The sequence below is a fragment of the Pleurodeles waltl genome, chromosome 3_1 (assembly GCF_031143425.1).
Source record: "Pleurodeles waltl isolate 20211129_DDA chromosome 3_1, aPleWal1.hap1.20221129, whole genome shotgun sequence".
NCBI lineage: Eukaryota > Metazoa > Chordata > Amphibia > Caudata > Salamandridae > Pleurodeles > Pleurodeles waltl.
In genome coordinates, this window is record NC_090440.1 from 605,023,288 (window position 1) to 605,037,975 (window position 14,688).

The following is a 14,688-nucleotide window of genomic DNA, read 5'->3' on the forward strand; positions in this document are numbered from 1 at the left end:
GTGTCCCACATAATATGACTCAGGCCCATTTCATCGTATGTGTTCAGACCTCCTCAGATTACCCACCTTTGAGTCCAGGTACACAGGTACATGGCACACAGTGGCAGACCCTGAGGCAGAGATCTGGCTCAAGACCAGGGTTCAAGTCCCGCTTCGGCAGGTCTTGGGCTCAATTCCCCTTGACCAGATAATTCTCGCCTCGGTGCCTAATCTAATTCATGGGTCCCACTCTGCAACTCTGGGCAATAGCTTGCTTAATCTCCACAACAGCCCCAACAGCGCTTGGATGCCTGGCTTCACCCTGGGGGTGCTCAGGAGTGGGCGCCTCACAGGGAAAAGCCAGGAGGGGTTCCATAGTGGTATGAGTACAGCGCCTTGAGACCCTAACGGGTGAGTAGTGTGCTATACAAGTGCTAATTTACATTTTTTTACATACCTTCATTCTCACATGGCTACAACAGGTTGATCAAGTATGTCCATATCCAGTGAGACTACCTGTTGTTTGGTTACAGACAGCAATTGTTGGGGCCTCAACACACATTGCAGTCGTGTAATGATTGGTGGCAAGTCCCTACATCTCAAGCCCACATCATTGGGCCCACCCATTCCAGCTTAAGTTCCTCCATGGGTGCCATGATTTGTGGTGGTTATGAGTTTATTGGTACTCCTTTGTCAAATCCCTGTTTGACCTCCTCCAAACTGTACATGTGGCACCATGAGACATTGTTGCTTCATTCTCCTTCTGGGGATGTGCCACGTACTCCCCCTTGTCCACATGACATGTAGGTTGTGGTCCCGCAATGGGTTTGCTTTGCCATCCCTTCCCAGGTGTGCCACAATCGTTGCCCAGTCAGAACCATAGGTGCATGTGTATTTGTGTAGGTACCATACAGTACAGACTCCCCATTAAGACCAAATGTAGTGTTGCCATGAGGAGTCAGCACCTGCCATACAGAGCAGTAGCAGTGCCCCACCATGCCCACACATAATCATTAGTTTGTACACACATGGTCCAGTGTTGTAAATTTTTCACATCACCCACCATCTGATTGATGTTTTGTGATGAGTTCCTGTGATCCCTTCTATGGCAGATGCCACCTGTGGTCACTACCCTGCCCACCATGTCAGCTGGGTGCAACTTATTTTCATGCAGGGTACAATCGACATGTCTCTTGCCATGTCCCTAGGTGTGTATGCCTCCCATCGCCCACACTTGACCCTCCCAGATGAATTGTTTGTCCTGTGACACAACCATTCAATTCAGATGATTTCCATCCTAGATTAGTGTGCATAGGCTAAGGTGAGACCAAGTAGCTACATTGTGCAATGATGCTTGCAGTGGAGCTAGGCAGCAGTTTGTGCACTATCGCTGAGGAAAGTGCAGGGATGCCTTGAGTTTCAGTGCATACCACACATCTCTGCACTTTCTACATGAGACAGCACTGCACAGCAAGCTGGCTGACTGCACTGCGTCTTTTCTTCATACATGATGCACAATGGGCCTCATCTATGTGGTAGGTGGCACAGGGCGGCGCCGCAAGTATCTTGCTGCACCAGCCTGAACCTCCCGGAAAGGACACAAATGCACCTTATCTACAAGCTAAGGAGCATTTCTTTCCTCTCCCCTGTGCTAGTGCACAAATTGCTGCTTAGTGGCAGCAGAAGCACCCTTGAACCATGGTGCATGGATGCCTGCCTTGTGTGGATGAATGTTTTGTGCGGTAAGGGACACCTTCCAGCACAAGATAGCTCACTAGAGGTGTTGTCCTCTTTCAATGTGTGCTGCATTCTGGAACACACATAGAGTGTGCTACAAACAGGATGACATGAAAATATTTCTCCTCTTTGCATCAACTTACGTCACCCCTGGGGTGGCACAGAAATGGGACACATTCCCAGACTTGTAAATCTTCGACTGCGTGAAATTCCTTTGGGTTCCATGGTTTTTGCATGTCAAATTACATTGTGTGACTTTTTGGAAAAGATAGTTACTATATAAATTGTTATGATGTGCTATTGCACATTTGCTCTTTATTGATACTTATAATGTCAGAACAGCTCGTTATTAATTTTCATTGCCCTACTGATGGCTTAAAGGGACCTGATTTATTTTTTAAATCAGATACCTAAGAAATATTGTATTGTATTGTATTGTATTGTAATAGTATTTATATAGCGCTTACTACCCCTGACGAGGATTGAGTAAACAATTGATACAGAGTGAAGTGAAATGTGTTTTGGAAGTCCGCAGTGCTAATTTAACGGTTGTTTGGCTCTCCTGTGCCATTAACAACACTGTGCAAAGTTAAACACCTCAAGCACTTGACTGTCAGTATTAGTAATGGCAGTAAATCCTAGGTGGCAGAGCTCAACATACAGGCTACAGTGCAGTTCCAACAATTTCACAATGATTCAGTTTTGTAACAAAATTGTGTTAAATTTTAAAATTAAGACACAAAAATGAAACATAGTTTCTAATAGGCAATACATAGATGTGAGGCAAACACGCATAGAATTGTTTGATTCCCTGTAATTGAACCCACCCACTTTTGTAGAGTTGGGTCTATTACCAATATACACAGTGCAGGTACAGTTCTACCACTTAGGCCCATATTTATACTTTTTTAGTGCCGCATTTGTGTCATTTTTGGACGCAAAAGCAAGGCAAACTTGCAAAATACAACTGTATTTTGTAAGTTTGTGCCATTTTTGCATCAAAAAGCGGCGCAAATGCAGCGCTAAAAAAGTATATACATGGGCCTTAGGGCCAAATGCAGGAAACAAATAGCGAGTCGCAAACGGCAAAAATTGCCGTTTGCGACTCGCTATTCGCGTTTCCCAATGCAGAAATGCATATTGCGAGTCGGTACCGACTCGCAATATGCATTTCAGAATCGCAAATAGGAAGGGGTGTTCCCTTCCTATTTGCGATTCTGAGTGGTATGCAATACCATTTGCGACCGCATATGCGGTCGCAAATGGTGTCGCAGTTACCATCCACTTCAAGTGGATGGTAACCCACTCGCAAATTGGAAGGGGTCCTCATGGGACCCCTTCCACTTTGTGAATGGACTCACAAATATTTTTTCAGGGTAGGTAGTGGTCCAAGAGACCACTACCTGCCCTGAAAAAAAAACGAAACTAAAGGTTTCGTTTTTTTTTTTAAGTGCAGCTCGTTTTCCTTTAAGGAAAACGGGCTACACTTAAAAAAAAAACGGCTTTATTTAAAGCAGTCACGAACATGGAGGTCTGCTGACGACAGCAGGCCTCCATGTTTGCGAGTGCCTAGACTCGCAATGGGGCCGCAATTAGCGACCCACCTCATGAATATTAATGAGGTGGGTCATTGCGACCCCATAGCGAGTCGCAGACGGTGTCTGAGACACTGTACTGCATACCAATTTGCGAGTTGCAAATTGCGAGTCGCAGGGACTCGCAATTTGCAAGTCGCAAATTAGCATTTTACTACATCTGGCCCCATGTTCCTACATCGTATGGCTGATAGTATTTTCCCTACAGAGTGTCAAACAAGATATGGTCATCAGCAGGCAAAGTTGCCCTATCTACTTACAGTTTCTTGCCATCAGATGTATGTTGTGCCACAATAGAGTGAGAAAGCGGAACCTCTCTGGTGAGCAGATAAAAACCACTTGGCAGTGCTTCTGAGAGACTTATACATTTAACACTCTATTTCCACTTCAGTGTAGATGACTGGATGGATGTGTATTGATTTTTAAAATAAAACTGAGTAGTCCTTGCACTTTCAAGGCCCATCCTACTCACTGTTATGGATGAGGAAACTGTGGCCCTCATTACATCCATGGCAGTGTTAAAGCAGCGGTACCACAGACAACAGGCCGGCGGTAGAAAAAATGGGATCACGACCACGGCGGAAACCGCCAACATAGACAGCCACTTTAACACTCCGACCGCCAAGGCGGTAGCAAAAAACACCGCAGCGGTCACCACTAACAGACAGGCGGAAGACAATGTACTGCCCACTGTATTATGACAGGCCAATCCGCCACCTTTTCCGGGGCGGTACCAACGACATCAAAAGCACGGCGGAAACAGTACACTGAAGGGGAATCACTCACCTTTCGATACTCAAAGAAGAACCAGGACGCCATGGAGCACAAGCTGCAGGTCCTCCCCATGTTGGTATATCTACTAATACACCAGGAAATAGAAAGAAGACGGCGACGACGACGATGAGTACCGCACCTAGCACACAGGGGAGGGGGGAGGAAAAAGAGAGTGAAAGACACACAGAACACACAACACCCTTACCCCACACCCTAACCCACAACACCATACACAGTAACACAACATTACAGATACACCCTGTTACCCCCTGGAAGAACGCAAGGACAAAAGGAATTGAGTTCAATCAGTGATATTTTGGAACATGCAGATATAGCAAATGAATTTTAAAAAATCAGTATATACAAATATTTACATTATGTACAGAAGGCCGTACACTGTCCCTTGGAAGTGTCCGTGGACCAGTGGGCCAAAACATCATGGGCTAAGCCCACACTTGACTCCTGCCTCAAAATGGAGAGAACACTGCAGGGGCATCAGGTCGAAAAACACAGGCACCTCAGGGGGAAGGGGAGGGGGCACCTCAGCTGGAAGATGGTACTACGCCACTGCTCCTCAAGGGGGCAACATGCCCACAGCCATGTCCTGGGGAGTGCAAAGCCACAGTCTCACAAGTTTCTCAAGTGGGTGGTTTGCCCACTGCTTGCTCCTGGGGAGTGCAAAGCCACAGTCCCTCGAGTGGGTGGTTTGCCCACTGCTTGGTCCTGGAGAGTGCAAAGCCACAGTCTCTCAAGTGGGTGGTTTGCCCACTGCTTAAGCCACAGTCTCTCAGGTGGGTGGTTTGCCCACAGCTTGGTCCTGGGGAGTGCAAAGCCACAGTCTATCTAGTGGGTGGTTTGCCCACTGCTTGGTCCTGGGGAGTGCAAAGCCACAGTCTCTCAAGTGGGTGGTTTTCCCACTGCTTGGTCCTGGAGAGTGCAAAGCCATAGTCTCTCTAGTGGGTGGTTTGCCCACTGCTTGGTCCTGGGGAGTGTAAGGCTACAGTCTCTCATGTGGATGGCTTCTCCACTGGTTCTGGAGGGGGCTTTGTGCCCAGTATGCTTCATCCTGCCAAGGATTGGGTTAGTGGATGCATCTCTCCACTGGTTCTGGAGAGGGCTTTGTGCCCAGTGTGCTTCATCCTGCCAAGGATTGGGTTAGTGAATGCATCTCTCCCCTGGTTCTGGAAGGGCCCTTGTGCCCAGTGTGCTTCATCCTTCCAAGGATTGGGCTAGTGGATGCATCTCTCCCCTGGTTCTGGAGGGGGGTTTGTGCCCAGTTTGCTTCATCCTGCCAAGGACTGGGTTAGTGAATGCCTCTCTCCACTGGTTCTGGAGGGTGCCTTGTGCCCAGTGTGCTTCATCCTGCCAAGGATTGGGTTAGTGGATGCATCTCTCCACTGTTTCTGGAGGGGGCTTTGTGTACAGTGTGCTTCATCCTGCCAAGGAGTGTTCTCCACTGGTTCTGGAGGGGGCCTTGTGCCCAGTGTGTTTCATCCTGCCAAGGATTGGGTTAGTGGATGCATCTCTCCACTGGTTCTAGAGGGGGCCCAGTGATGCTGCACCTGGGGTGGGGCAGTTCCCATTCCCTCACCTGGGTGTCTGAGGCACGAGATGTGCAGGGAACAGGTAGCATGATACTCCATGGAGGCAGAGACACACTCTATCCTGCGGTGACTTAGGCTGCAACCTGCCAGTAGTGCCAGTGCTGGTGGTGGTGCCTCATGTGGTGTGTGCAGGGTCCAGGACGTCTCCTGCAGCTTCGGATGGCTGCCTACTGGGGATGCTGCTGATGTTCGATGTAGTGGAACCGGCTGGGCGTGTGGCGGTGCATATGGCGGCGTAGGTGGCGGTGGCTGCGGCAGTGGCTGCGGTGGACATGCTACTGGTGCTGCCCGTGATGCAGGTGTCCTTAGTAGTGGAGGGAGACACCAGGCCATCTCCAGCAGCCTCGGACGGCTGACCACTGGGGAGGATGCTGGTGACTTTCCTTGTGGCAGCGGCGGTGCAGGTGGCGGTGCAGATGATGGTGAAGATGGCGGTCGTTGCAGCGGTGCCTACCGTGGTACAGGTCGCTGGCCTGTCAGGAGAAATGGTGGTCACCAGTCCCTCACCAGGAGGCTCCGTGCCCTAAGGTGACTTTCCCTTTCTTTTGTGTCCCTTCCCCACCTTGGTAGTTGCTGCTGGGACCTTGGCACTGTCCTCTTTGGATTTGGATAAGGCCTTGCTGGGTGGGTGGTGCGTCTTTTCCCTGCTGCATGCCGGGCCCTTCTTAACCTTGGAAGGTGGCGGAATCAGGTGGTCCTTAGCATCGGTAGATGGCACGCTGGCAGCCCTGACGGGTGCCCCCTTCGATCCTCCCGGACTTGCAGGGACCACACGGGATGCCGATTTTGTGGCTGAGGTGCTGGCCTGGGATCTAGGCATCCTGGCCCTAGGGGAAGGACGGGGGAAGGTGTAGGGAAGAGGTCAACTTTAGCCAGGAAAAGTTTTTTTGACACACTGGAACGGGAAGATGGAGGGGGGTGTGGGAGTGGAGGAAAAGGTAGTGGTTGTAGGAGGTATAAGTCTGCTGAGTTTGGGTGAAGGTGCATGGGCTGGAGGCCGCTGTGAAGTTGATGGCTGTTGAGTGGGTGTGTGCCTGCGTTTGTGTACTTTGGGAGGAGGGCTCACAGACACACTGGGAGAGGACACAGGGGACGTGTGCATAGTTGTGGGGGTAGTGATTGCTCAGGAGGGGTGTGTTTTGATGGGCGTGCTGGTGATGGAGGCAGTGGCTGATGATGTAGCGCATACAGGTGTGAGTGGAGACGCTACTGGGAAGGGGACACAGTGGAGGAAGTGGATGTTGGTATGTGTGCATGGGTATGGTGCTTGTATGAGTGCCTGTGTGATGATGTATGGTGCTTATGATTTCCTGAGCCACATTTGTGTGTTGATGTGTGTGCATGCTGGTCTGAAGGTGTGCTTCGATTAGTCTGAGGTAGAGGGGATTGGCTCTGGGTAGAGGAAGTTGGAGGGGGAGGCTGGACACAGGGACAATGGCTGCCATCAGTGCTGAGGCCAGAGCCTGAAATGCTCTCTGGGCCGCCACACCAGAATGAATACCCTCCAGGCATGCATTTGTTTGTTGCAAATGCCTCTCAACACCCTGGATGGCATTCAGAATGGTTGCATGCCCAACAGTGAGGTATCTCAGGAGGTCAATTGCCTCCTCACTGAGGGGAGCAGGGCTGACTGGGGCAGAGCCTGAGGTGCCTGGGGCGAAGGAGATGCCCACCCTCCTGGGGGCTGCTGGGAGGGCGGTGCTGGTAGGATGGGTGGCAGCTGTACCTGATGTTGGGGTGGGCACAGAGGTGTCCGCCACTGCCAGGGAGCTTCCATCAGAGGAGGAGTAGCTGTCACTGGTATCCCCTCCTGTCCCCGTCGTGGAGCTCCCCTCGCCCTCTGTCCCACTGGTGCCTTCACCTTCAGTGGATCCACCCTCATGGGCCAAGTGCGATGCAGCTGCCTTCGTCACCAGTGCCTCTGCTCCTCCGCCAGATGATGCTAATGCACACAAGGACAGGGTGACAAAACAAGAGGGGGGGATAGTCAGAAGCTACACATGGTCAATGCCAGCAACAACACTACCATTGGCATACACAACACACACTGAGCTGCCCTATGCACTAGGCCATGCCCAACCACTCACTAAGGTAGTCACCAGCCCATGGGGTACAATATCTAACGCCAGCACCTGCACACCTTACACCCACAGGACCCTGCCCAGTAGTAGTTGGCCACTTGTACCATTGGGGTGGTGGTGCTTCAGAAACTGCACAAGGGACCTACCCTGGCATGATCGCCCTGGCCTAGGGCCACCCACAGCCCACATCCTCCACCCAGCTACCTCCTAAAGTGCACAAAGTCAGGATTCAGATTCTGTACTCACCCCCTTTTGGCTGCTGTGATGCCCTCAAGCGCCCATCCAACTCCGGATATGCCACTGCCAGGATGCCGAACATCAAGGGGGTCATGGTGCGATGGGCACCCCTTCCACGTTGGGAGGCCAGCCCCAGCTGGGCCTCCGCCGTCTTTTTGGTCCAGCGGTGCAGGTCCTCCCATCTCTTGTGGCAGTGGGTGCTCTGCCTGTGATAGACCCCCAGGGTCCGCACGTCCTTGGCGATGGCACGCCAAATACTCTTCTTCTGGTGGACGCTGACCTAGAGAGATAAGACAGCGGAAAATGTATTACTCACCCATCCGGACCGTCATACTCATTGCCCACCAGTTCCCTCCCATACCCTGATGCACATAAACTGACCACCTCTCATGCAGCATTCAGGCCAGGATGCCTTAGCACCCCCCAACATGTGGCTTACATGCACACCACTCCAAACAGGCATTGCCCACGCATCATGCTTACAGTATACTCACCTGTTTGTCTGGAGGACCATAGAGTAACGTGTACTGGGGGATGACCCCATCCACCAGTTTCTCCAACTCCTCCGCAGTGAAGGCAGGGGCCCGTTCCCCAGACTCATGAGCCATTGTCGCTTCCAGACTCAGGTCACAGCAGCACTTGTAATGTAGGTCCTCTCCTGCTAATGGTCGGGTAGCAAGTGAGTGAATAGGTAGAAAATGGCGGTGATGTCTGCGGCGGTGCGTACTGTCACTGCCGGCGTACATCGCCATTGGCTCCTGGAACCCATAGGGCCCAATGATAACCAATGCGGAGTTGCGCAGCAGTCTTCGACCGCCAACCGCAACACTGCACACCAGCGCAGTTACCTCATTTCCCCTTGTCCCTCCTCACAGGTCAGGCAGACGCCATTTCAGAGGGGCACATGGCATGGCACCTAACTGCGTCACAGCACATATTGGCACATATACTGACCCTAGATTACACACACTGCTTCTGTGACATTAATGCAACCACAGTTGTGCTATCTATGTGGTAAATGACCTTCTGCTCACCATTCTACTCCATAGGCTACGACCGCTGAGGCAGCATATGAGATGGCGGCATCCTCCGGTGTACAGAACCCTGGTGGACCTGTCGACAATGGAGGACAGACACATTTTAATCACATGCAGACTTGATCGTGCCACAATCCAAGAACTGTGTGCCCAATTGGAGCCAGACCTGATGTCAGCTATCTGCCACCCCACCGGAATCCCCCCTCTAGCGCAGGTCCTGTCAGTGATCCATTTCCTGGCAAGTGGCTCCTTTCAAACAACAGTGGCCATGGCATCAGGGATGTCTCAGCCAATGTTCTCTAACGTGTTGACCAGAGTGTTGTCTGCTCTGCTGAAACACATGCGCAGCTACATCGTGTCCCCCCAGGTGGAGGATTTGGCCACAGAGAAAGCTGACTTTTATGCCCTGGGACATATCCCCAACATCATTGGTACCATTGATGGTACACATGTGGCATTTGTCTCCCCCCGCAGAAATGAACAGGTGTACAGGAATAGAAAAAGCTATAATTCAATGAATGTGCAGATGGTGTGTTTGGCGGACCAGTACATCTCCGATGTGAATGTCAAATATCTTGGCTCTGTGCATGACGCCTATATCTTGAGGAATAGCAGCATTCCTTATGTGATGGGCCAACTCCAGAGGCACCGGGTGTGGCTAACAGGTGAGCCCAAGGTCCCCATACAGTATATGTAGGTTTCTGGGTATGGACTTGTCCCTAAGGGTTAGTGTGTGTCTCACAACTGTCCCTCGATATTTACAGGTGACTCTGGTTACCCCAACCTGTCATGGCTACTGACCCCAGTGAGGAATCCCAGGACAAGGGCAGAGGAACATGGGCGAACAAGGAGGATTATTGAAAGGACCTTCGGCCTCCTGAAGACCAGGTTCCGGTGCCTCCATCTGACAGGTGGATCCCTGTACTACTCACCCAAGAAGGTGTGCCAGATCATCGTGGCATGCTGTATGTTGCACAACCTGGCATTGAGACGCCAGGTGCCTTTGCTACAGGAGGATGAGCCTGGTGATGGTCTTGTGGCAGCGGTGGAACCTGTGGACAGTGAGGATGAGAAGGCAGATGAAGATGTGGACAACAGACCAAACATTATCCAGTAGTGTAGGAAAGTACCATCTTGCCTGGCATGTTACCCCCATATTTCACTGTATATATGTTGTTTTAGTCTATGTCACTGGGGCCCTGCCAGGCAGGGCCCCAGTGCTCATAAGTATGTGCCCTGTATGTGTTCCCTGTGTGATAACTAACTGTCTCACTGAGGCTCTGCTAACCAGAACCTCAGTGGTTATGCTCTCTCTGCTTTCTAAATTGTCACTAACAGGCTAGTGACCAATTTCACCAATTCACATTGGCATACTGGAACACCCTTATAATTCCCTAGTATATGGTACTGAGGTACCCAGGGTATTGGGGTTCCAGGAGATCCCTATGGGCTGCAGCATTTCTTTTGCCACCCATAGGGAGATCTGGCAATTCTTACACAGGCCTGCCAGTGCAGCCCGAGTGAAATAACATCCACGTTATTTCACAGCCATTTACCACTGCACTTAAGTAACTTATAAGTCACCTATATGTCTAACCTTCACCTGGTAAAGGTTGGGTGCAAAGTTACTTAGTGTGTGGGCACCCTGGCACTAGCCAAGGTGCCCACACATCGTTCAGGGCAAATTCCCCAGACTTTGTGAGTGCGGGGACACCATTACACGCGTGCACTGTACATAGGTCACTACCTATGTACAGCGTCACAATGGTAACTCCGAACATGGCCATGTAATATGTCTAAGATCATGGAATTGTCACCCCAATGCCATTCTGGCATTGCGGAGCAATTCCATGATCCCCCAGGTCTCTAGCACAGAACCCGGGTACTGCCAAACTGACTTTCCGGGGTTTCCACTGCAGCTGCTGCTGCTGCCAACTCCTAGTTAAGCCTAAGCTGCTTTGCCATAGCTACCTTCTATCAGCCTTAGCTGCTAGAAACATCTCTTCTACACTAATAAGGGATAACTGGACCTGGCACAAGGTGTAAGTACCCCTGGTACCCACTACAAGCCAGGCCAGCCTCCTACATTGGTTGTGCAGCGGTGGGATAAGTACTTGTAACTACTTACCACTTTGTCATTTTGTACTTTTCATAAGAGAATAATTTACAAAACAAGTTCAGTGTATGTACATGTAACCGGGCGTCTATCGCCTCGGTTACTTCGCATCAGCCCGGGCCGACAAACCTATACCCCCGGGGCATTCCCAAGAGGCCTGGCGTCGACAGAGTGACGTCAGACGTAGGACGCAGCCCAGGAGGGCCAGAAATAGACGACAGACACCGGACTAGGGTGTCCGAGAAGCAGGAAGTGACCCAGCCGTTATCGACTGCAAGGAAAGAAGCAGCGCGTGTGCCGGAGGAAGAGAAAAAGCCAGCAGTGAATCCGACGGATCCAGAAGCCGGAGGAGCCCTGGACCAACCGCCGGAACCCTTCACGGAGCATCCGGGGAACCACGAAGGGGCCCGCCACGTCCCTGGAGGGGCGTGGCAGTCACAGTTACGATCGTACCTTAAACTTGCCTTTGTGCCTAGCTGGTTACCGGGAAGGGGAGAGTCTATAGGGGTTGAAGGGCTGACAGGGGGAAGGTGCTGCAAGGAAGGGCAGATACTCTGAGCCCTATAAGCAATTAATCTCCACTGCGTTAGAACCCTTCCATCACCCCACCATCTGTAAAGAACCACTATAAAGAAAGAGAGAGTGAATACTCAAGGGAAGGTGACTTCACTAAAAGGATAATATATATCCAACCACAACCCTGCACCTCCCCTCCTCCCACTACCCCTACTAATCACCTTAAGTCTCCATACTTTACATCAACACTTACCTCTTGTTTTCTTCTTTTTGTTTTGGGGAAACCGGTCCAGCGTCACGGGAGAAGATAACAGACCCCATTCCACCAGGGGATCGAGACCTCCATCAGAAACACCTAAAAAGAAGTAAAAGCCCTGGTGAAATAACCAAGGAAACCCTGTAAAGCGTCACAAAGGAACTAGGAAACTCTGACAATAAAGAAATTACACAACCAAGACCCGGTGCCTATAGCATTATTCCGATATCTATCCCATATAGACATAGAACCCATCACAGTGGTGTCAGAAGTGGGATATTGGAATAGGCAACCCGGACGAAGAGACAATGGAAGGAACTCCCATCTTGGCGGATATGATGCAACAGTTGGAGGAAGGCCAGAGGCACCTCCAGATAGTGTGGGAAGAGCAACAGAAAGAGGCTAAGGTTGAAAGGGAAGCCCTGCAAAGTGCCCTTAAGAGCCAGGCCACTATCATGGCCAACAATCAATTGGTACATGAGAACGCTCTAAAATCCTTAACGGACACCATTGCGGCCACCCAAGTACACCCAAATGTGCCAAGCTCAGTGCTACAAAGGTACCAGGAAGGCGAAGACCCGGACGCCTTTTTTACAAACTTTGAGCGCGTTGCTACTTCAGCCACTTGGCCTCAAAATAGGTGGGGTCAGTATATTGCCCCTTTATTAACTGGAACCCTCCAAGCAGCCTATCAAGCTGTGAACCCGGGAGGTACTACACCATACCAAGATATTAAAAAGAGTATCCTGGAGAGGGTAGGGTTTGATACGGAACATTATAGGGTTCGGTTTAGGAAAAGCAAGTGGGGACCATCCGAGAATCCAAGAGCCTTGTACTTCAGGGTAAAAGACCTGGGTCTCAAATGGCTTGGACCCATAGGAACTAATAGGGAAGATATTATTGAGGCCATTCTGCTGGAACAATATCTAGAGGCTCTACCTGTCAGCACCCGTAACTGGATCAAACAACATCCGAGTCCCGACACGAATACCACCATTGAGCTGGCCTGTGATTTCCACCGCTCCCTGGAGTTTAAAACACCCCTCCATCGCACGGCCCCTACAACATCACGACAAAACATGGGACTGATACCCCCCTTGGGAAGAAGACCAGTCGAAGATCCGGTAAAATCCAGAGGGGTGGAGAAACCGTTCTTTCAACAACCCCAATGCTATAGTTGTGGGGAGTGGGGCCACATAGCCCGGGCATGTCCTCTTAAAAATGAGAAGACAGAACCTATGGAGATAGGTATTACTAGAGGAAGGGTTTTCTTCACCGGGGGAAAAGATACCCAATATAAGAAAGAGATATTACTCAATGGGAGATTAACCATGGTACTTATTGACTCTGGATGTACAATGAACAAATTCATTGTTCAAACTGATGCATCTGAATTAGGGGTAGGGGCAGTCTTATCACAACTTAACTCTGAGGGCCAGGATCAACCAGTAGCTTTTATCAGCAGAAGGTTGACCCCTAGAGAAAAGCGTTGGTCTGCCATTGAGAGGGAGGCCTTTGCTGTGGTCTGGGCACTGAAGAAGTTGAGGCCATACCTGTTTGGCACTCACTTCATTGTTCAGACAGACCACAAACCTCTACTTTGGCTAAAACAAATTAAAGGTGAAAATCCTAAATTGTTGAGGTGGTCCATATCTCTATAGGGAATGGACTATACAGTGGAACATAGACCTGGGAGTACCCACTCCAATGCAGATGGACTCTCCAGATATTTCCACTTAGACAATGAAGACTCATCAGGTCATGGTTAGTCTTATTGTCCTTCGTTTGGGGGGAGGGGGTTGTGTAGGAAAGTACCATCTTGCCTGGCATGTTACCCCCATATTTCACTGTATATATGTTGTTTTAGTCTATGTGTCACTGGGACCCTGCCAGGCAGGGCACCAGTGCTCAGAAATATGTGCCCTGTATGTGTTCCCTCAGTTAGGACTAGCTGTCTCATTGAGGCTCTTCTAACCAGAACCTCAGTGGTTATGCTCTCTCTGCTTTCTAAATTGTCACTAACAGGCTAGTGACCAATTTCACCAATTCACATTGGCATACTGGAACACCCTTATAATTCCCTAGTATATGGTACTGAGGTACCCAGGGTATTGGGGTTCCAGGAGATCCCTAGATCCAGCATTTCTTTTGCCACTGATAGGGAGATCTGACTATTCTTACACAGGCCTGCCAGCGCAGCCTGAGTGAAATAACATCCACGTTATTTCACAGCCATTTACCACTGCACTTAAGTAACTTATAAGTCACCTATATGTCTAACCTTCACCTGGTGAAGGTTGGGTGCAAAGTTACTTAGTGTGTGGGCACCCTGGCACTAGCCAAGGTGTCCCACATCGTTCAGGGCAAATTCCCAGGGCTTTGTGAGTGCGGGGACACCATTACACGCGTGCACTGTACATAGGTCACTACCTATGTACAGCGTCACAATGGTAACTCCGAACATGGCCATGTAATATGTCTAAGATCATGGAATTGTCACCCCAATGCCATTCTGGAATTGGGGGGACAATTCCATGATCCCCCGGGTCTCTAGCACAGAACCCGGGTACTGCCAAACTGCCTTTCCGGGGTTTCCACTGCAGCTGCTGCTGCTGCCAACCCCTCAGACAGGTTTCTGCCCTCCTGGGGTCCAGGCAGGCCTGGCCCAGGAAGGCAGAACAAAGGACTTCCTCTGAGAGAGGGTGTTATACCCTCTCCCTTTGGAAATAGGTGTCAGGGCTGGGGAGGAGAAGCCT